Genomic DNA, 19,446 nt, shown 5'->3' with positions numbered 1-19,446 from the left:
GGTGAGTATAGAGTGAGAAAAGGGACTGCCTAAATTTCTTTGAAGAGAAAGGGAACAGGGTGGGTGTATGCTGACTATAATTATATTTGCCAATTGTATTATATCCTATAGTACCTAGTTATTGTGTTATTGGTTAAAAATCTCTTCTCTAGACACCCTCTCCTCATGCATTTGCATGGTTGCAGTGAGAGTTGCCATATGACTGCTACAAAATTTTGTCCTCCATTCTTATAGTTGGTTGGGCCAGATATGAAAACTTGACCCACCTAGGTGATTGAGTCTCTTCCCTAGGAATGCAGATGAAAATTAGAGTCAATTTATTCTTGCTTCCAAGATTATAATATGAGAGACCCATGGGTTATTGGCTGGTTGTTTTACTACATGAGCCAAGGAGGAGATGAAACTTATCTGTGGGGAGATCATGAGAGAGGAAGATCTGAAGGGAAACACAGACATAAGATGGAGAAGGAAGTTGATGGCATTCGAGCTCATTGTTCCAATTCTTTTATGATATTTAAATCTTGAATTCTCCTATCTTTCCTGTCTACTCTTGAGGGCTCCTGCATAGATGCGCAGTAGTCTTGTACATATTTCTGCCTGTATGGTGATGTGCTATGGAATCTGACCTATGAATCTCATCCTTCTCAGTGATGAATTTTGCTCTTGCTTAAACCTCCATTAACTATCAGTCAAGAAGTTTCTTGCTCCTGGAAAAATTATTATCCAATAAATTAACTCACAATGAGTTGTAAATATAAGTTAATAGGTTAATGCACATTCCCAAATCTGCTAAATCAGAATTTCCCAGAAAGATATTAAATTTTCCTATTTCTTTGTTATGCTAGTTATTTCAGAGAACTTAAGGAAAATGACTCAGCAAAATGGGAGGCTTTGACATAGTCTGGATTGGCCTCTCTATTTCCTGACTTTCATCTCTGCCTGTCTCTTTTTCTGGACTTGCTGCCTCTCTCTTCTGAGCCTCTTTTTTATTTCTACTTTTCTTCAGCTGTCTGTATGTGGCCTATATGAGGTGAGGGAAGGGAGGAACTATATACCAAGCTGACAAATAACTTTAATATTTGGTCAGAACTAAACAGTCAACTCCACTTGGGCTCCACAATCACTCAATAAACAATAAAGTCCCATGCCCACTTGCTAACACCCTTCTCCACTTTTCATCTACTTATGGCTTATCCTGACACATGATATGTTTCACTTTTAGATGCACCGATAATCAACATATTCTCAATATATCCCCTGTGCCATTGGCTGAGAGAGACAAGTCTGATAAGCAAAATTTATCATTTCACCTGAGTCACATACAGACTGGTGGATTGGCTACCTTGTCAGGTGTTAACTACTGATCCAATTCCGGTGGCAAGAAATGTAGATTTACAGAGAATGAACCGGTTGTTTAGGCATAACATAGAGAAATCCTTTTAGTAGAGGGACTGGGAAGACGTGATATTAAATGATTCAGTGTCTTTACTGAAATCTCAGTTCATCTGAACCATAAAATGTGATAAGAAGAGAAATAATTTAAAAAAATATAATAACCTAATAAATTCCTTTCTCCCTCCCCTTCTTCCCTCCCTCCCTCCCTTCCTTCTTCTGTACAAATGTATACACACACACAAATAGACACACACACACACACAGTCTCTGGAGTTGCAGTTAATGATCCTAATTTTTCAGATTTAACCATGAAATAACCCACAGTGGTTGTGGTCTCTAGGTTGGCTCAGCTCTTCGGAGGCGTGTTTAGTTTTAATTTTTTTTTCTTTTTCATTTGTCTTCCTCTTTTCCATCAGGAAACAATATAGGATAACACAATAGAAAGAGCATTTGGAGACCAACAACTTAGATCCCCTAACTACAACCAATTAGCCAAATGTCTTTGAGAAGTCATCTAAGTTTATACATATATTTATATTTATATTTAACACAGACAAAAGGAAAACTTGATGACTCTGATATTCAAAGTGTGTGCTTATAATATTGTCAGTTTTTCAAGTAGGAGTGGCTATGGGTCCAAATTTTTGAGTAGCAATACAAAAATAAATTATCATTTATATAATTTACAATATCTAGATAGTAAAGAATAATTTCTGGCTCCAAAAGAAAATAACATTTCTTTTTACTAAAGTGAAGGAGCTATTCCTTCCATTGGTCCCCATGGAGAGGGCATCATATAAATATAATAAAAATATTCCTAACTATATCCTGAAACTAACTATAGGAGTAGTCGTTCCTGCAGTCATTAAGGGAATAGGCTCTGAGGGACCTTAAGTAAATTACTCAATCTCTTTGTGACCTAGCTTTCTTATTGTAAAATAGGGAAAACCATAGTGTCTAACTCAAGTGTTATTTGTGAGGATTAAATGAAATCTTATGCACATGATTCTTAGAATAGTGCCTGGCACATAGTGAACACATAATAAGTTATTATTACTGAAATATGATTTATTACTTAAAAATATGTCAAAGTAGGGGTGCCTGGGTGGCTCAGTTGGTTAAACAACTGCCTTTGGCTCAGGTCATGATCCTGGAGTCCCTGGATCGAGTCCCGCATCGGGCTCCCTGCTCAGCGAGGAGCCTGCTTCTCCCTCTAACCTTCCCCCATCTCATGTACTCTTTCTCTCTCTCATTCTCGCTCTCTCAAATAAATAAATAAATCTTTAAAAATATATATGTCAAAGTAGAATAATAGCTTAAACACCAAATTGCATTTCTCTCACAATAAGGTTTTGAGCAAGCCAAAAATTTCAGAGTTCTGTGACGGTCAAACTCAATCCAGGGAGATACTTAAAATAGATGAATGAATGGACCACCTGTTCTTCAATCATCCATAAATAGTTTCATTCAACCTAGTTTTTGATAGATATTGATCAGCCTTGATTTTGTGGTTATACTCTTTGACAAGTACTTGAAAAACAGCTTTTCTGAGTTTTTAAGTGCAAAACTTGTGTTTTGAAGGGTCTAAAAGGAGATTTCAAGTTGAGGAGCTTGATAAAAACACATGTCTTAATAGAAATCCTCTGTCTCTGCATGGAGATGGACAGAAGCTATCTGGGGAAATAGCAGCATTTTAGTTAAAATATAATTTGGAATTTGACCCAGCATCTAGATGAATGCACACTTGAGGTTCCCACATTTTGGCCAGAGAGCAGAGGCACTATGATTTCACCTTGGAATGTTTTGGAAGCAGGTGTAAAAAAATGCTCACCTCAGCCATAAATAAAAGCTCAGTGAAACTCATAGAATGTTTAACCTTGAGCAGTATTCCTTTCTTGATATGCTCCAAATATATGCCAAAGTAACTAAATGGATTTAACATACTGTACAGGTTTATTGATTAAGAGCCACTTAAGAGTTACAGAATGTGTGCCCACAATAATCATTTTGGTTATAGAATGTTTCATGGTACAATTTATGCTTAAAATTACTCTGGTGGCTGTCATAGACTAGATTATTGGAAGACAGTGGTGAAATCAGGAAGATAAATTAGGTGAAAAGGAAGATAAATAGGTGAAACATTTATGGCTCAAGGTATATCAGTTCAAGGATTTGTAAAAGCATATCATAGGCAACCCACAAGATTCATCCCTAATCCTGATGTTCATATCCCCAGGTTCAGCTAAATCTGTCAATGAATATGGGAAATGAAAGCTAAAATGTCATCAAACTGGTCTTTTTTTTATCTTAGCAGTGGATGTATTCCTTGACGGGGGCAATGTATACTTTAAAATAAACCATGCACAGTTTGTCAGGGAAATGAACTGAAATCAGAAGAGTTTGCAATGGTATGAGCTGGGTGACAGTCCCTTTGCAGTTGACATAGATAAAGATAGCCAAACTACCCTTCTTTTGCCATTTCTTTCATCTGAATGCTAGAGATTTAAAAGTCCACAGAACTATGAAAGTGAACAGATAATTTCTCTAAAGTTACAAGTTTCTTTTATTTTTTTAAGATTTTATTTATTTATTTGACATAGAAGACACAGCGAGAGAGGGAACACAAGCAGGGGGAGTGGGAGAGGGAGAAGCAGGCTTCCCACTGAGCAGGGAGCCCAATATGGGGCTCCATCCCAGGACCCCAGAATCATGACCTGAGCTGAAGGCAGACGCTTAATGACTGAGCCAGCCAGACGCCCCTAAAGTTCCAAGTTTCTTACTAGAAAAATAATATCAGAAAACAATTCCATCAAGGTTCTTATTTTTGCCTGTCCAACTAGCCATATTTCAGAAAAGAAATGATAGTAGTTGAAGGTTATGTTCCAGGGTATCTACTATACCAGAATTAGGAAACTTCTGAATCAATATATTTATATTGCCCACCTGGCAATATTAAGAGCTATTACTGATAGAGAAATTATCTAAAGGCAGATAAGTTCATATGTGCTAAATTTGGAAGTTTATCAAGAACTGTGAAGGGTCTGAGATTATGTCCTACTTACAAGCTAACAAGTTGGCCTCTCAAAGTTTCATGGATACTGGCAGAAGACATGAGACTCCTGGTCAGAGACAAAGAATTTTATTATTCTCGGTATAGTAGACAGCATGAATTTCAATTTTCATGGGACCACCATCAAGTCCCACAGGAGCAACGTAGAGGTGGACCCAGGTGGATGCTATGTATGCCACAAATTTGTATCATAGCTGAGGAACCCCATGTTTGAGGAACCCCCATCTCTTACAGATGACTACAAGCAAACCTACCCAGTCTTTGCTCTGAAGGGAGACATTTATCTATATTATACTTGACAGCAAACAAATCTGCCTTCTGCTTCAGAGATAGTATATCTATCTTCCATGGATGTTTGCTATTCAGACATTCTTCAAAAGATAGTCCAGAAAAAATCTGTCAATAACTTTGCTCATAACACATACAGAAACATGAGAGACCCATTGAGAATTTTTTCCCACAATGGGGCACAGAAATAGTATTCATAATAATTTTAACTGTGGGAAATTTGTCATCATTGTAAAAAAAATATTATTGTAAAAATGTATAGCTATCAATGCCTTGTGACATACCTATATCCTATTGAAGTACCTGGTTGAGAAGCTATTTTGTATATGATGTAGTCAGCTTAAATTGGGCTCTCCCATCTTGATCAACCAAGAACAAACAAGTGTTCTTTTTTGGGTATTTAAATACTAGCTAGATGTCCTGTAGCCTGTGGGGAACAGTGAGGGGACTACAAAGAGGACATGGTGTTTTTTTCTTTCCCATCATGTGTGATATTGAGACAATTTATGAGATTATTGGAAATGGTATGCAGAAAACCAAAACACTATGTCCTAAAAAGTAGCAATTTTCCTGAGTTATATCCCATATTCTTTCACTGAACTTTGAAAAGAAACTTTAGCTGTTTATAAGTTAATAATAAATGGTGTTAGCACAGCACAACTGCATCTGTAGGTTTCTTACTGTGAATCTCAGTGCTGTAACTAATAACTCAATATTTTTCAGAATTAATCATGGCTCCATGGGTTCATGGTGGCTTTGGGTGCTTACTTGGTTATCTGGAGGTATGTTTAGTCTTGCTACTCTTTCAACAAGCTGTTTAGCACTGCATTAAATGAATTGTAATCATTCCTTCCTCTTATATCACTTTCCTCTCCATTTGACCTGACCACCAAGCTAATGGTATACATTCTAGATTTTTGTGTAGAGTAACTCAAAGTAAAATTAAATTTCTGTAAATTCATGAAATGTGAGTGGTTAAAGAAATGCAGTTATTGTATTTTTTTTAAAGCTAACTTGAAAGCCTTGGGAAAACATGATAATAGAAGTCACTAAAGAGAAATTGCTGTTAAATTAGGATTGGGTGAGTCAAATGTAAATGATTAGGAAAAATAAAGGAATGAGAAACATTGAAAGATTTTGTACTAATATTCCTTACAATTGACTGTAGGTTGTCCTCTAGTTTAAAGAAGCCTATACTGGAAACCACAGATATTTTATTTTGTATGTGGTTTATTCATGAAGAGGGCACTGAACTATATAGTCAGCAGACCTGTATGTAAGGACTAGGCTTTGGTCATATAAAGTTTGGTGAAAGAATATTTGTCTTCTTATCCGTCTAATTTTTTAATTCTCCATTTTAACCAACATTTTCAATTAAATGATAAATCTTGGTGATAGAAGATATGGGAGGGTGGCTTCCTTCTCCCCAGGTGGGAGTTGGTGGAATGGACATGCTTTTGGCCCTTCAGAAGCTTCTGCATATGTATATTCTGACCCAGTCTACGCTGATGGAAAATGTGATCTTTTTAGGACAATTCATTTCCCCCTGAATTTTCTAGGAGAGAGAGAGAGCTAGCTCTCTTACACAAAGCTGATAAACTATGCATGTGACTTTTTTTGTTTGTTTTGGTTTTAGTTTAGTTTTGTTTTTTCCTTTTTTTTCACTTAGAATTGAAGTAGGAACATTTACTCATATTGTGAAGTCTTAGAAAATGTGATTTTTGGATTGGATGGCATTTCATCAAAATAGTACTTTTAAATTTACTTTAATACCCAAATTTTGGACATTTAGGTTACAACAAGATCTGCTATGATCATCTTCTGTGCTTGTTGTCCAATTATTCCTTTGGCTACATTGCTAGAGGTGGAATTGCTATTTCAGAGTATGAATAATTTTAAGGTTCTTGATGCCTGCAGCCAATGAAGAGCTTATTCCAGTGTAATAGAACTTATTCCAATTTAAATTTCCCCCAGCTAGTTTGTTGCATCTTATTGAACAGTACATATTGACGTTTTTATAATCTTTGTCAAATTGTTAGGGAAAAATGGTGTTTATACTACTTTAAAGTACATTTGGGGGGCGCCTGGGTGGCTCAGTTGGTTAAGTGACTGCCTTCGGCTCAGGTCATGATCCTGGAGTCCTGGGATGGAGTCCCACATCAGGCTCCCTGCTCAGCAGGGAGTCTCTTCTCCCTCTGACCCTCCCCCCTCTCATGCTCGCTCTATCTCATTCTCTCTCTCAAATAAATAAATAAAATCTTAAAAAAATAATAAAGTACATTTGGTTTCAAGGGGAACATTTCTTCCATATGTTTATTGATCATTTTTCATTCTCCTCTTATGAATTGCATAAACTCTGTACATTTCTTAGGAATATATGATTGTGGTTTGCTATATATACTACAATTATTTTCCCCAACTTATTGCTTTTTAATTTTATGGTGTTTCAAATTGTACAACAACCGGGGCACCTGGGTGGCTCAGTTGTTAAGTGTCTGCTTTTGGCTCAGGTCATGATCCCGCGGTCCTGGGATCGAGCCCCGCATCGGGCTCCCTGCTCCTCGGGAAGCCTGCTTCTCCCTCTCCCACTCCCCCCTTCTTGTGTTCCCTCTCTCACTGTGTCTCTCTCTGTCAAATAAATAAATAAAATCTTTAAAAAAAAATTGTACAACAACCAACAAAACTAGAAGTATGGAAATTTCCATGTTACTATTTAAGTAGGCTCCATGCCCAGTGTGGAGGCCAGTGTGGGGCTTGAACTCACCACCTTGAGATCAAGACCTGAGCTGAAATCCAGAGTCAAACACTTAACCAACTGAGCCACCCACGCGCCCCTCAGTGTTAGTAGTTATATGCCTTTTTTTTTTTAAATCAGGAAACATTTAAATTATTAAAGGGATTACTTGTAATTAACAGTAAATAAATCAAGCAATTCTGAGATTACTTGATTAGAGTTTACCAGTTTTAAAGCCTGTCATTAAAAAAGTGAAGAAAGGTTGCTCATTAGGTTGAGCAACCCTTGGTTTCGGCTCAGGTGGTGACCTCAGGGTGGTAAGATCAAGCCCTACATCAGGCTCCACAGTCTGCTTGAGATTCTCTCCCTCTCCCTCAGTCCCTCCTCCTGCTCATGCTCTCTCTCTCTCTAAAAATAAATAAAGTCTTTTTAAAAAAGTGAAGAAAATGATGACTGATTATGGCTTTGCTATAAAAATATTGCTTTTATAGTGTGAAATATGGTTACTTTCTTGAAAACTAAACTCTAAGTAGTAAATTTAATTTTCTTTGTCATTTAGCCGTCCAAGAAAATCCCAAACATCCAAATTACAGTTATATTATTGATATGGGGTTGTAGTACATCTTTTAGTTGTCTGCATGAATTTCTGAAAGATAAGGTCTCTTTAGGGCAGGGCATACTAAAAACATGTTTTAAAAAGTAAAAGAAAACAGGGGCACCTGGGTGGCTCAGTCGTTAAGCATCTGCCTTCGGCTCAGGTCATGACCCCAGGGTCCTGGGATCGAGCCCCGCATCAGGCTCTCTGCTCTGCGGGAAGTCTGCTTCTCCCTCTCCCACTCCCCTTGCTTGTGTTCCCTCTCTCGCTGTGTGTCTCTCTCTGTCAAATAAATAAATGGAATCTTAAAAAAAAAAAAAAAAGTAAAAGAAAACAAAAATCTGAAAAAAAGGCTTGCAACATTTCATACAAGACTAAATGAAGTATGATATATATTTGCCAGTTAGATGTAAAAGGACATCTCAACAGAAATGCAATCATTTTCATCACAAGAAAAATTAGTAAGACATAAATAGATACATAATGTTACAGAGTATGAACCATACATGTTATGTTATGTTATAAAGGCTTGATACATTTTAAAAGCATCAGGTGGCAAATTTACTTGATAAAAAAGGAGAGATGGGGAAATCTAGAAAGGGAATTTTTAAAAATCACCGAGTTATTAAAATTTTAATATAGTAAAAACTTAAAACAATATTTTTTAAAAAAGATATTTTTCCTATGGTTACATTTGGAAACACCGAAGTTACAGGGGGTCATCTTTTGATTTCAAATGAGGAAGCATTTTCTAAAACTTTTTTCTAACAGCTTTTTGAAGGATTAATTTTCCTCTTATGTTGTCTGACCCCATCCTCTGCTGCTGCACTGCCTTTGCATTTTCTTTTTCTGTGCAGATGTTTTATACATGACAGCTCGAGTTTTCACTTAAGGGGAGTTTACTGTCATCTCTTACCTTCTGTCCTCATGTCTTGCTCTGCCTTTACTCCTCTTTCTATAGTGTAGTGAGAAACAGCAGCCACAAACTGAAACCTGGTTTAAGGTTTGAGAGCTTCTGATGCAGGTGCAGAATGTAGGTGTGAAAAAAAAATGGAGGGATAGCTCCTTTCCTAATGGAAATCCATTCATTTGCATATGAAAGAGCAAAGTCAGATTCAGGGAAGGAGAGAAAAAGGTCAGTCTTCAACTGAAGAATTGGCATTCAGGAAATTGATCATTGGGTGATTGGCTTCATACTTTTATAAAATTCAGGTATAATTTACATAAGGTGAAACGCACAGATCTTAAATATACATTGATAAATTTTGACAAATGTTAGCAGACATGTATCTGACACGATGATCAAATTAGAGAATAGTTTCATCAGTCCAAAAAGTTACCTGACGTTAGCTTCTAATCAATTAGTAATTGCTGTTCTGGGTTTTACTGCCTTAAATTAGTTTTGTCTATTCTTGGGGTCATTTAAATAAATCATCCAGCACAAATTATTTTGTATCTATATCTTCATTTAACATAAAACTGTGTTATTTATTAAGTTACTGTGTATACAGATATCCCACAGTTGGTTTGGATGCAACCAAATGAATTTTATGCTTAACTTTTCAAATTTAAAAGAAGAAATTGGAATTTTGATAGGGATGACACTGAATCTTTAGATTAATTTCAGGAATGTTGCCATCTTAACAACATTACATGGACATGGAATGTCTTTCCATTTATTTAGGTATTCTTTTATTTCTTTCAACAATGTTCCTTATTTATCAATGTACAAGTCTTATACTTATTTTATAAGATTTACTTCTAAGTATTTTACTTTTTTAATACTATTATAAATAGTATTATTTTATGAATATCATTTTCAGGTTGTTTATTTCTAGTGTGTATAAATAAAATTGTTAGTGTATTGATCTTGTATCCTGCAGCCTTGCTTAACTTGTGTATTAGCTTTAATAGTTTTTTGGTAGATTCCTTAGGATTTTCTGTTTATAAGAGGGTATTATTCATGAAACAAGATAGTTTTATTCCTTTTTTTAAAAATCTGGATGACTTTTATCCATTTTTCTTGCCTAACTTACCTGGAAAAAAACCCGTGGGTACAATATTTAATAGAAGTGTTAAGAATGAACAAACTTGTGTTGTTCCTGATCTTATGTGGAATGCTTTCAGATTTTATTTATTTTTAAAATCAGTACATAAGGGAACATGTACCCCCACCCCAGGATATTCCTTCATTTCATGGCCATTTCTTTCACAACTATAACTAGGATTAAGTGATAGCATCCCTCTAGCATATATATTCTGGAACTGATATAGGGGCAGGATATGGGGGAGTCTGCTTGGGTGTGGATTCTGAGATTGTTTGATCAAGGAAGTCCCTAACATAAAATTAGATAAAGAAGAATGTATTAATTTGGGAGTGCTTTCCCAAAATACAGGAATCAACACTGGCAGAAGTCTCAGGGGATAGAGAGAACTTGCTATTCAGATGGCTCTCAGAAGTATGAAAAAAAGTGATGGCCCATGCTGAGTGAAGTTGAAATGCTATAACTGCCATGGCAGATGGTGGAGGAAGAGATTAAAAGGCTGGAGGAAATGGAAATACTGGAATGGATCTATTATGTATGGCCAGAGAACTTTTCAGATGACTATGTTCCATAGGAAACCTTAAAAGACACACCATTTACTGAGCCATAAAGAATGTGCTAGTGAATGCATCAGCATCCCTGGATGTCTGGTGGTGGTCGTCCCCCATAGCAAGGCCTTAATGTAGGAGAAGCGTTAACAACTTGGCTCCTGTATGACCATGGGGATGAGAGGACTCTGAAACAATGAAGGGCAGGTGGTGGTGCTTAGCCACTAGATGTCAGAGTCTCAATTTATTTTAGTCACTGGAATAGCAACCCAGGGAGCTTGACACACAAAGAGTTACAAATATGGTCACTTGAACTCAACATCACAAAGGGAAATACATATGGGCATCCAGTAAAAGTACTTATAAATATATATAATCAAAAGAAAATAAGAATGGACAAGCAGGAGGCTGAGATAGTCACTCCACAAAAATTTTCCAGTTTTCAGAAATGGAATCCACTGACTGAAGAAGTCATCAAGCCTCCAGAAGGAAGTGTGATACAACACTGATTCAAATACATACTGTACTTATTCCTCCAGTTCTTCTTCTATATTACTTGTGGCCATTTACTCAAACAATGATACACAGGATAAAGAGGCATACCCAGGCATTTGAGAACTCTTGGATATAGGGTCTGAGTTGACCTTGATACTCTTATCACCATGGTCCCCCATTAGAATGGGGATGTATCAGACCAGGTGAAAAATGGAATGCTGGCCAAGGTCCAGCTTATGATGGACCGATCAAGTCTTCAAACCCACCTAATGGTCATTTATCCATGCCCTGAATATATAATTGGAACTGATGTGCTTAGCAGTTGACATATACTGAGTCTTTGATATGTGAGTCTTTGATATGTGGAGTAATGGCCAAATGAAATGGCCCTCCCCAGCCAACACAGTAAACCAGAAACAAAAGAGCATTACAGGAGAGAGTGTGGATGGAGGAGGTTAGAGGTATTATTAAGGATCTCAAAGAGGAAGGGGTGGTGGTACTTCTATTCATTCACCAGTTTGGCCATTGCAGAAACTAGACGGATACTGTAGAATGACCATGCATTACTGAAAGCTCAAGTAAATAGTAGCTCTAACCACAGCCACCATGCTAGAGATAGTGTCCTTTCTAGAAGAGATTAATATAGCCTATATCTACATAGTTATGCTCCATGGATACTTTAATTCTCTTGCTCTCTGTCATGATGTAGTCTGAAGATGTCTGGACCATTTCTGATATCCTGAAGATTACATTGATTCATTGCATCAATAATATTATGTTTATCTGTCTGGATGAACAAGAGGTTAGCAAGGTTTGCTACAGGCCTGTTAAGAGAAATTTGCTCCAGAAGGTAGGATATAAACCTGAGAAGATTCAGGGGTCTAGCCACTTGAGTAAAATTTTAGAGGTTTTGTGGTAAGGGCCTTCCAGTATACCCTCTTTCAAAGTAAAATATAAATTATTACATATTGCTTCTTCTACCCAGAATAAGAAAGCACAATGCCTGATGGGTTTCTTTGTGTTCTGGAGGCAACATATTTCATACTTACCTGATACAGTAAGTGACAGAAATGGTTTTTGCTAGCTTTGAATGTGGCCAGAGCAGTGAAGGGCCTAGCAGGTCAAGCCTGGTTTTTGTGGTACAAGCCTTGCGTTTTGGACTATGCAATCTGACGGAACCAGTGTGTTGGAGATATCAGCGGTAGATGAAGGTACCAGGTTGATTTTGTGCCAAGTACCAGTGGTAGAATTTTAATATAGGCTCCTAGGATTCTAAAAACATTTGCATCAGGGAATTATATGTCTTTTGAAAAATAACTCTTGGCAAACTACTAGGCCTGACCAGGGACTACAAGTGACCATATGGACAGAACTAATTATCATGAGTTAGGTCCTGTAATTCCCACCAAACCATAAAGTCAAGTAATACTGACAATAATACATCATAAGATGGATTAAGAGTTACACCCAGGAACGAGCATAGACAGATTCAGAACACACAAAAAAGCTACTTAACCAAGTAGTCCAGGCACCCATGGCACCCACCAGTAGTAGTACCAGCACTTTTTCCCCTTTCTGTGGCTATATAGGTGATCTTGTGTCAAATAAAGTGATCTATTTGAATGCCTCTTGGTTCTTTATTGGCCTGTCATGATTACAAATGAAGTTAAAGCAACCTCAGCCTGGGCATAATGACCATCCATGGTCAGGGACCTCGGAGATGAATGTGTGCTTTATGACATCAGGTAAGCCACTGCTGTGGACTGAATTGTGTCCCCCCAAAATTCACATGATGAAAACCTAACCCCCAATATTATAGCATTTAGAGATAGAGCCTTTGAGCAATAATTATGTGTAGTTGAGGTCATGAGGATGGGACCTTTCTGATGGGAATAGTGCCCTTATAAGGAGAGGAAGAGATACCAGAGTTCTCTCTGCCATGTGAGGACATAGCAAGGAGGTGACCATGGGCAAACAAGAAGAGAGCCCCTACCAAGAACTGAATTGGCTGGCACCTTGATCTTGGACTTCTCCATCCCCAGAACTCTGAGAGATTAATGTCTATTGTTTAAGCCACCTAGTATATGGCACTTTTTTATAGCAGCCCTAGCTGACTACAACAGCCATCAAGGTCAACAGGGTTGGTAGCTCAGGGTGAGGGGACTCTAGAATGGATAGCAAAGGAGACAGACAATAAGCATTGGATGCCTTCCTAGGACTAACTTCCATATCCTTCTCTTCTAAGTTTCCCTTGGAAAAGAGGCCTGTGGCAATCTTGGAGAGGCTATCCTCTGAATGTTTATGAAGTTAGTACCAGTAGTTCCGGGGGTGGGCAATAGTGACTTAGAGATGTGTTAGGGAAATATCCCTTCAGAGAAGAACTTGCTGCTCAGCTGTGTGCATTACAGTCAGGAGACAGCCTCCAGCTCTCAGTTCCCTCAGGACTTGCCTCAGTTGCCCAAAGTTGTTCCACCCCAGGTCATACCTTTTCCAGGAAAGCCCACAACTGCTGACTGAATAAGTGAGTACCTAACACCTGGCCATTTTGGCCTGACATAGAACACTCTGATAGCCAATACTGCCTCTAGAGCTCCCCACCAGTTTGGACAAGACTTTCTCAGGCCTGCATTGCAGTTAAAATTCTTCCTGGGGCCAGTCCTACTTTCCATATCTTTCACAGATCCATGAATTTTTATAATGCATTTTTAATCAGACTGTTTTTATTGAAAGGGATCTTGCAAAAAGAAATTGTTTTTTGGTTTGGGACCCTGTATACCTTAGAGTCAGCCACTAGCCAAAATTAACTAGCCACTAGCCAAATTGACCCAATTCAGTCAATTTCTTGGCTAGTCTTCTACATGCACAATTCTACTAAAGAATGTTGCCATCTGATGTCTTCTCCCATTACAATAATGTACTACTGCCCAGCTGGTGTTGCAATAACATTCATTCTTAATTTCTAGAAATGAAAAGCCTTATGTAATAAAAATGGCTTACAAGTAAAGGGATCTTCCTGATTGTAACTAGTTTTGACAATTAACATATTCCTTTTGTATACTCAGGAAGATGCTATTTACCTCTTTCCTGCCTTCTGAAACACCTTACATACTTTCTTGGCAGGCATTTAGAACACCTGCACATGAACCACAGGTGAAGTATGGACTATTCCATACTTCTTTATTGGCTTCTGTATTAATTTTCTGGGCAGTGATTAGTTGAGGTTGTGTATGTTCTTATGAAACTACTGAACTACTGCTCAGAGTCGGCTCAGTTTTGATGGAGGAGATTGATTTCTTGGCACTATTTTCATTCTTCTACCCCATGCTGATAGCAGCTGGGTGAGAAACACACTCAACATTGCTTTCATGCCTGACAGTTATAGTTGTGACCATGTTAATTACCATCCTGTCTAACAGCACAATGGGGACACAGTATAGTAGTGAGAGTGATTATAGTCTTGCTTTCTCTGGGAAGATTTTATTGGAAACCATGTGCAATTTGTAATTAAAGTTCTAGTCATCCTTGGTAGATATATCTTTTTTCTAGTATAAAATTCTATTTTACTTTTGCTTTGATTAGATATTTTGCAAGTTAGGTCTACCTGGGGATGGGATCTTAAAGGTCTCATGTTCTGTAGCCTGTAACAGGAAGGAGAAAATAACAACACTGTAGTATGCCTTATTCTTATAAAACTTTTAAATTAAGAACTAAAATATATTTAAATGAAAAAATAAAACACTTTATATTTTTATATCTAAGATACATTTTGTTGAGGAGTACATAAAACAAAAAAATACAAATCAACGAAATGTTACAAAGTGCAAAGTGAACAACCAGGAAATCATGTCTACTACCAATTACTAAAGCCTGGATCACCATCCCCAAAGTAAGCTCTCCTTGACTTTCATAATATATGCTTTCTTTTATTTGTAATTTTTTTTCCCTTGGTGAACAAATCTCTAATCATTATACTATAGTTTTACCTGTTGTAGAACTTCATATAAATCAAACCATGCAGTAAATGTTTCATTTGTTTCTGGCTTCTTTTGCTCAATGTTCTGTTTGTGAGATTCACTCCTATTGTTGACGTATTTAGAGTTGACTCATTTTCATTGTTTGAGTATTCTACAATTTGTTACTCATTTTAATGTTGACAGATATTTGGGCTTTTTCCAGTTTGAGGTGTTTATAACTGAGGTGCATATTTGTAGATGTCTTTTGCTGCACATGTGCACACATTTTTTTGGATATATACCTTGCAGTGAAATTCCTCTTATAGTGTGTGCATATGTTCAATTTTAGCAGCTGATTCCAAACCTTCCAAAGTGGTTGCCCCAGTTTATTATCTCACCAGCAATGTATGTTAGTTCGTGTTGCTTTGCATTCTTGCTAGCACTTGGTTGTAAGATCTTAGTTTTAGTTATTCGTGGGTTTCTAGTAGTATCTTTTTGTGATTTTAATTTGAATTTCTCTGATTTCTTCTAAGATTGAAAATATTTTCATATATATATTGGCCATGAGGCTGTCTTCTCTCTGAAGTGCCCGTTCTACCCTTGCTTATTTTCCCTTTTGATTAGTTAGCTTTTTCTTTTTGATTTGTAGGAGTTCTTTACATATTCTAATATGTGTGCTACATCTTCTTCTGTACATTGGTTTGCTTTTGACTCTCTTGATGATATCTTTTGAAGAATAAAAGTTCTTAATTTTTATGTAGCCCAATTATTAAATCTTTTTCTTATGTTTAGTGCTTTTGTGTCCTGTTTAAAAAACTTTTTCTCGGGCGCCTGGGTGGCTCAGATGGTTAAGCGTCTGCCTTCGGCTCAGGTCATGATCCCAGGGTCCTGGGATTGAGTCCCGCATCGGGCTCTCTGCTCCTTGGGAGCCTGCTTCTCCCTCTGCCTCTCTCTCTCTGTCTCTCATGAATAAATAAATAAAATCTTAAAAAAAAAATAAAAAACTTTTTCTTATTCCAAGGTCATGAAGATAAATTCTTTTATATTAAATTTTGAAAATTGATAGCTTTGTCTTTTACATCAAAGCTACATGTCAGTAAGTTTTGATTATATGTGATATGCAGTAGAAGTAGATTTTGGGTTTTTTCCCCATATTTCATGCAGTTGTTTCAGGGCTATGTACTGAAAAGGCTGTCTTTCTTGCATTGTTCCACCATGCTATCTTTATTTTAAATTAAATGTCCATATATGCATAGATCCCTTTTTGGGCTCTTTTTAAATCAACTTCAGTTGCCTGTTTGTGTATTCAGGCATTAATATCACATCTTAACCCAGTGTTGCTTTAAAATAAATCTTTCTACTAAGTGTTAAAACAAATATTTCCCCTTCTTCTTCTATCTTGAATAGTATCTTGACTATTGTAAGTCCATTGCATTCAACTTAAATTTTAGGATAATTTCTAAAGTTACACATACACTTACTCAGTTATAATTGTATCGATTCTTTAGAAGTTTAAGAACTGATACCTTCATAATATCAAGTGTTCTCATGAATAAACATGTTACATAGTTACATTTATCTAGATCTTCTTTAATTTCTCTCAATAATGTTTTATTGTTTCCTATGTAGAGGTCTTACACATCTACTATTAGATTTTCTGTACCTCATAATTTGGATGCTACCACAAGCAGTATGTTCTTCAATATTTTTATTTTCTAATAATTTGTTGTGGGAACTTACAGAAACATAATAGATTATTCCACTTTGATCATGTAATCAATAACATCCTAAAGTAATTTATCAGTTCTAAATACATAAGTGTAGATTGTTTTATACTTTCTATATATACTGTCACATGATGGGAGAGTATGAGAGAGAGTGGTTAAGAATTTAAGTTCTAGAACTGGGCTGAGTTCCATTTCTAGCACTGACATGTTTTGGACAGGTCTTTTGGTAAGCTTTTAAACTTTTCCAGCTTGTTATCTGTAAAAATGCTATAATAATTGAATCTATCTTGTAGGGATTTTGTGCGGTTTAAAGAGGTGCTAAGCTGAGTGAGCTTCCTGAGGGAGCTAGCTAGCTATAGCTAAGAAACCAAGAATAGAGACTAATAATATATAAAAATTTGTATAATATATAAAAATAAAAATTTCTAGAGTAGATTTAAGTTTATAGAAAAATTACAAAGATAGTAGCATTCCCACATACCTCATATCCAGTTTCCTCTATTATTAATATCTTACATTAACATTTATTTTATGTTCCAGGATTGTATCCAAGATACCATATAACATTTAGCTGTCATGTCTCTTTAGGCTTCTCTAAACTGTGACAGTTTTTCAGACTTTTCTTGCTTTTGATGACCTTGAGAGTTTTGAAGAATCCTGGTCAGGTATTGTGTAGGATATCACCCAACTTGAGTTCGGCTCATCTTTTTCTAATGCTTAGATTGGGGTTATGGATTTTTGGAAGGAAGACCACAGAGATCACTGCATATCTAGGGTATATACTGTCAACATGTTTTTCATGGTTGATGTTAACCTTGATCACCTGGCTAGATAGTGTTTGTTAGGTTTCTCCACTAAGTTATTTTTCTGCCTCTTTCCATATTGTATTCTTTGAAAGAAAGTCACTGTAAGTAGCCTAAACTTCAGAAGAGGGGAGTTATGCTTCAGTCTCTTCAGGGCACAGGATCTATATAAATTATTTGAAATTCTTCTTCATGGGAGATTTGTCTCTTCTCACCCATTTGTTTATTCAATCATTTATTTATATCAGTATGAACTCAGAGATACTTATTTTATACTTTGGGTTTTAATCCAGTATTACTTTATTTATTTTGTTGTTCAAATAGTTCAAGTTTTGGCCATTGGGAACTTCTTTTAGTTAATTCCTGTATCTCTTTGATACATTTATCACCATCAGTGTAGGTTTTGTTTTGTTTTCCTTTTTGGGGTCTTATAAAAAAGTGAAACTTTTAAAGTGCCTCTAGTGGAGAAAAAGAAAAATAAAACAGGGTGCCTGGGTGGCTCAGTTGGTTAAGCGACTGCCTTCGGCTCAGGTCATGATCCTGGAGTCCCAGGATCGAGTCCCGCATTGGGCTCCCTGCTCGGCAGGGAGTCTGCTTCTCTCTCTGAACCTCCCTCCTCTCATGCTCTCTATCTCATTCTCTCTCTCAAATAAATAAATAAATAAATAAATAAAAGAAAAATAAAACAATAAGCCCCTAAATAAATTCTAAAGGGATGAGGCTTTATGTCTGGCAGAAAGAAAAGTGAGGGGAACACTAATTGCCTTAGAGTTTATGACATATCTTGGTTGTTAGAACTAGTACTACTAATCACAATTCAAAGGGCAATGGACAAGAACTTGGGAATGTTTTTTTTGAATATGTAGCTGTGAGACTCTAAAATTGCCAAGGCAATCTTTCTGACTGTTACACTAAAAAAAGAAAATTAGAAAATTTAAAAAGAGTTTTAAGGTAACTGGAAGGAACTAATTTTTAGCGAGTACTTACACTATATTCCTGGCACTTTGGGTAAGTTATATCATTTGAACAATAGCCATCTTCCTCTGATTTTCTCTGCTCAAAGCCTGGGGAATAAACTCTTGTTCTCATGTTACATTGTATTCTATGAATCATCAAAAGCCAACTGAAGAATTTCAGGAAATAAGAAACATTAGTTATTTTTATAGAAAGAAGTCAAATTACATCCTAATTCCATAGAAATGAATTTTTTTGCTACTTCTCTTCTTTGTAAGTTTCTAGTAATAAGCAGTGAAGGAGAAATAATAGGATTTGGAACAGCTTGTTCCAAATACATTCAATTGTGGAGTGTCCTTGTCTTTTCAGTTATCAAGAGCACACCACTAACTTCTATAATCTAACCTGCTGTTGCTGATAAACACAATTCACCAGTGGAGAGTGGTTCCATGAACCTTTGACTCATGTGTGATGCATGATGCTTGGAGACTCCAACTGGGGCCAATCTATTCTCTCTGCTGTGCCTCTGACCTTGGATTATCACCTGTGTTTGGTTCAAGTAATGAGATTCTCAGGTGGAATCACACATTTATTTTCTCCTAGAATTTAAGAGATCTCAGGGACTAGTTATGTTATTACCAGTCAAAGCAGGGATCCTTGGTTTCCAGGTCTCCCTTTGCTCTTCCTGACTACAATTTCAGTCTCTTCCTTCTGAGTTGGAGCCCAGAATAAATAGAGGCTTGGGAGCTCCTGAATATTTCCTCAAGCCCCTAGACATGCATGTTTTCTCTGGGAAAGGTTCTTACACCCACACTGAGAGAAGTACCCTCCTGCAATAA

General features: G+C 36.7%; 1 long non-coding RNA gene across 1 annotated transcript in view; it reads left to right on the top strand.

The window, feature by feature from the left end:
- The window catches only part of LOC145720206 (uncharacterized), a 307,447-nt gene that overhangs the window by 43,565 nt on the left and 244,436 nt on the right, over positions 1–19,446 (top strand). The window lies entirely within an intron of this gene.

This window comes from Leptonychotes weddellii, chromosome 2, assembly GCF_054177405.1.
Source record: "Leptonychotes weddellii isolate Sample4059 chromosome 2, ASM5417740v2, whole genome shotgun sequence".
Classification (NCBI taxonomy): domain Eukaryota; kingdom Metazoa; phylum Chordata; class Mammalia; order Carnivora; family Phocidae; genus Leptonychotes; species Leptonychotes weddellii.
The sequence above is the reverse complement of the archived record's forward strand: the minus strand, read 5'-3'. Positions and strand labels throughout refer to the sequence as shown.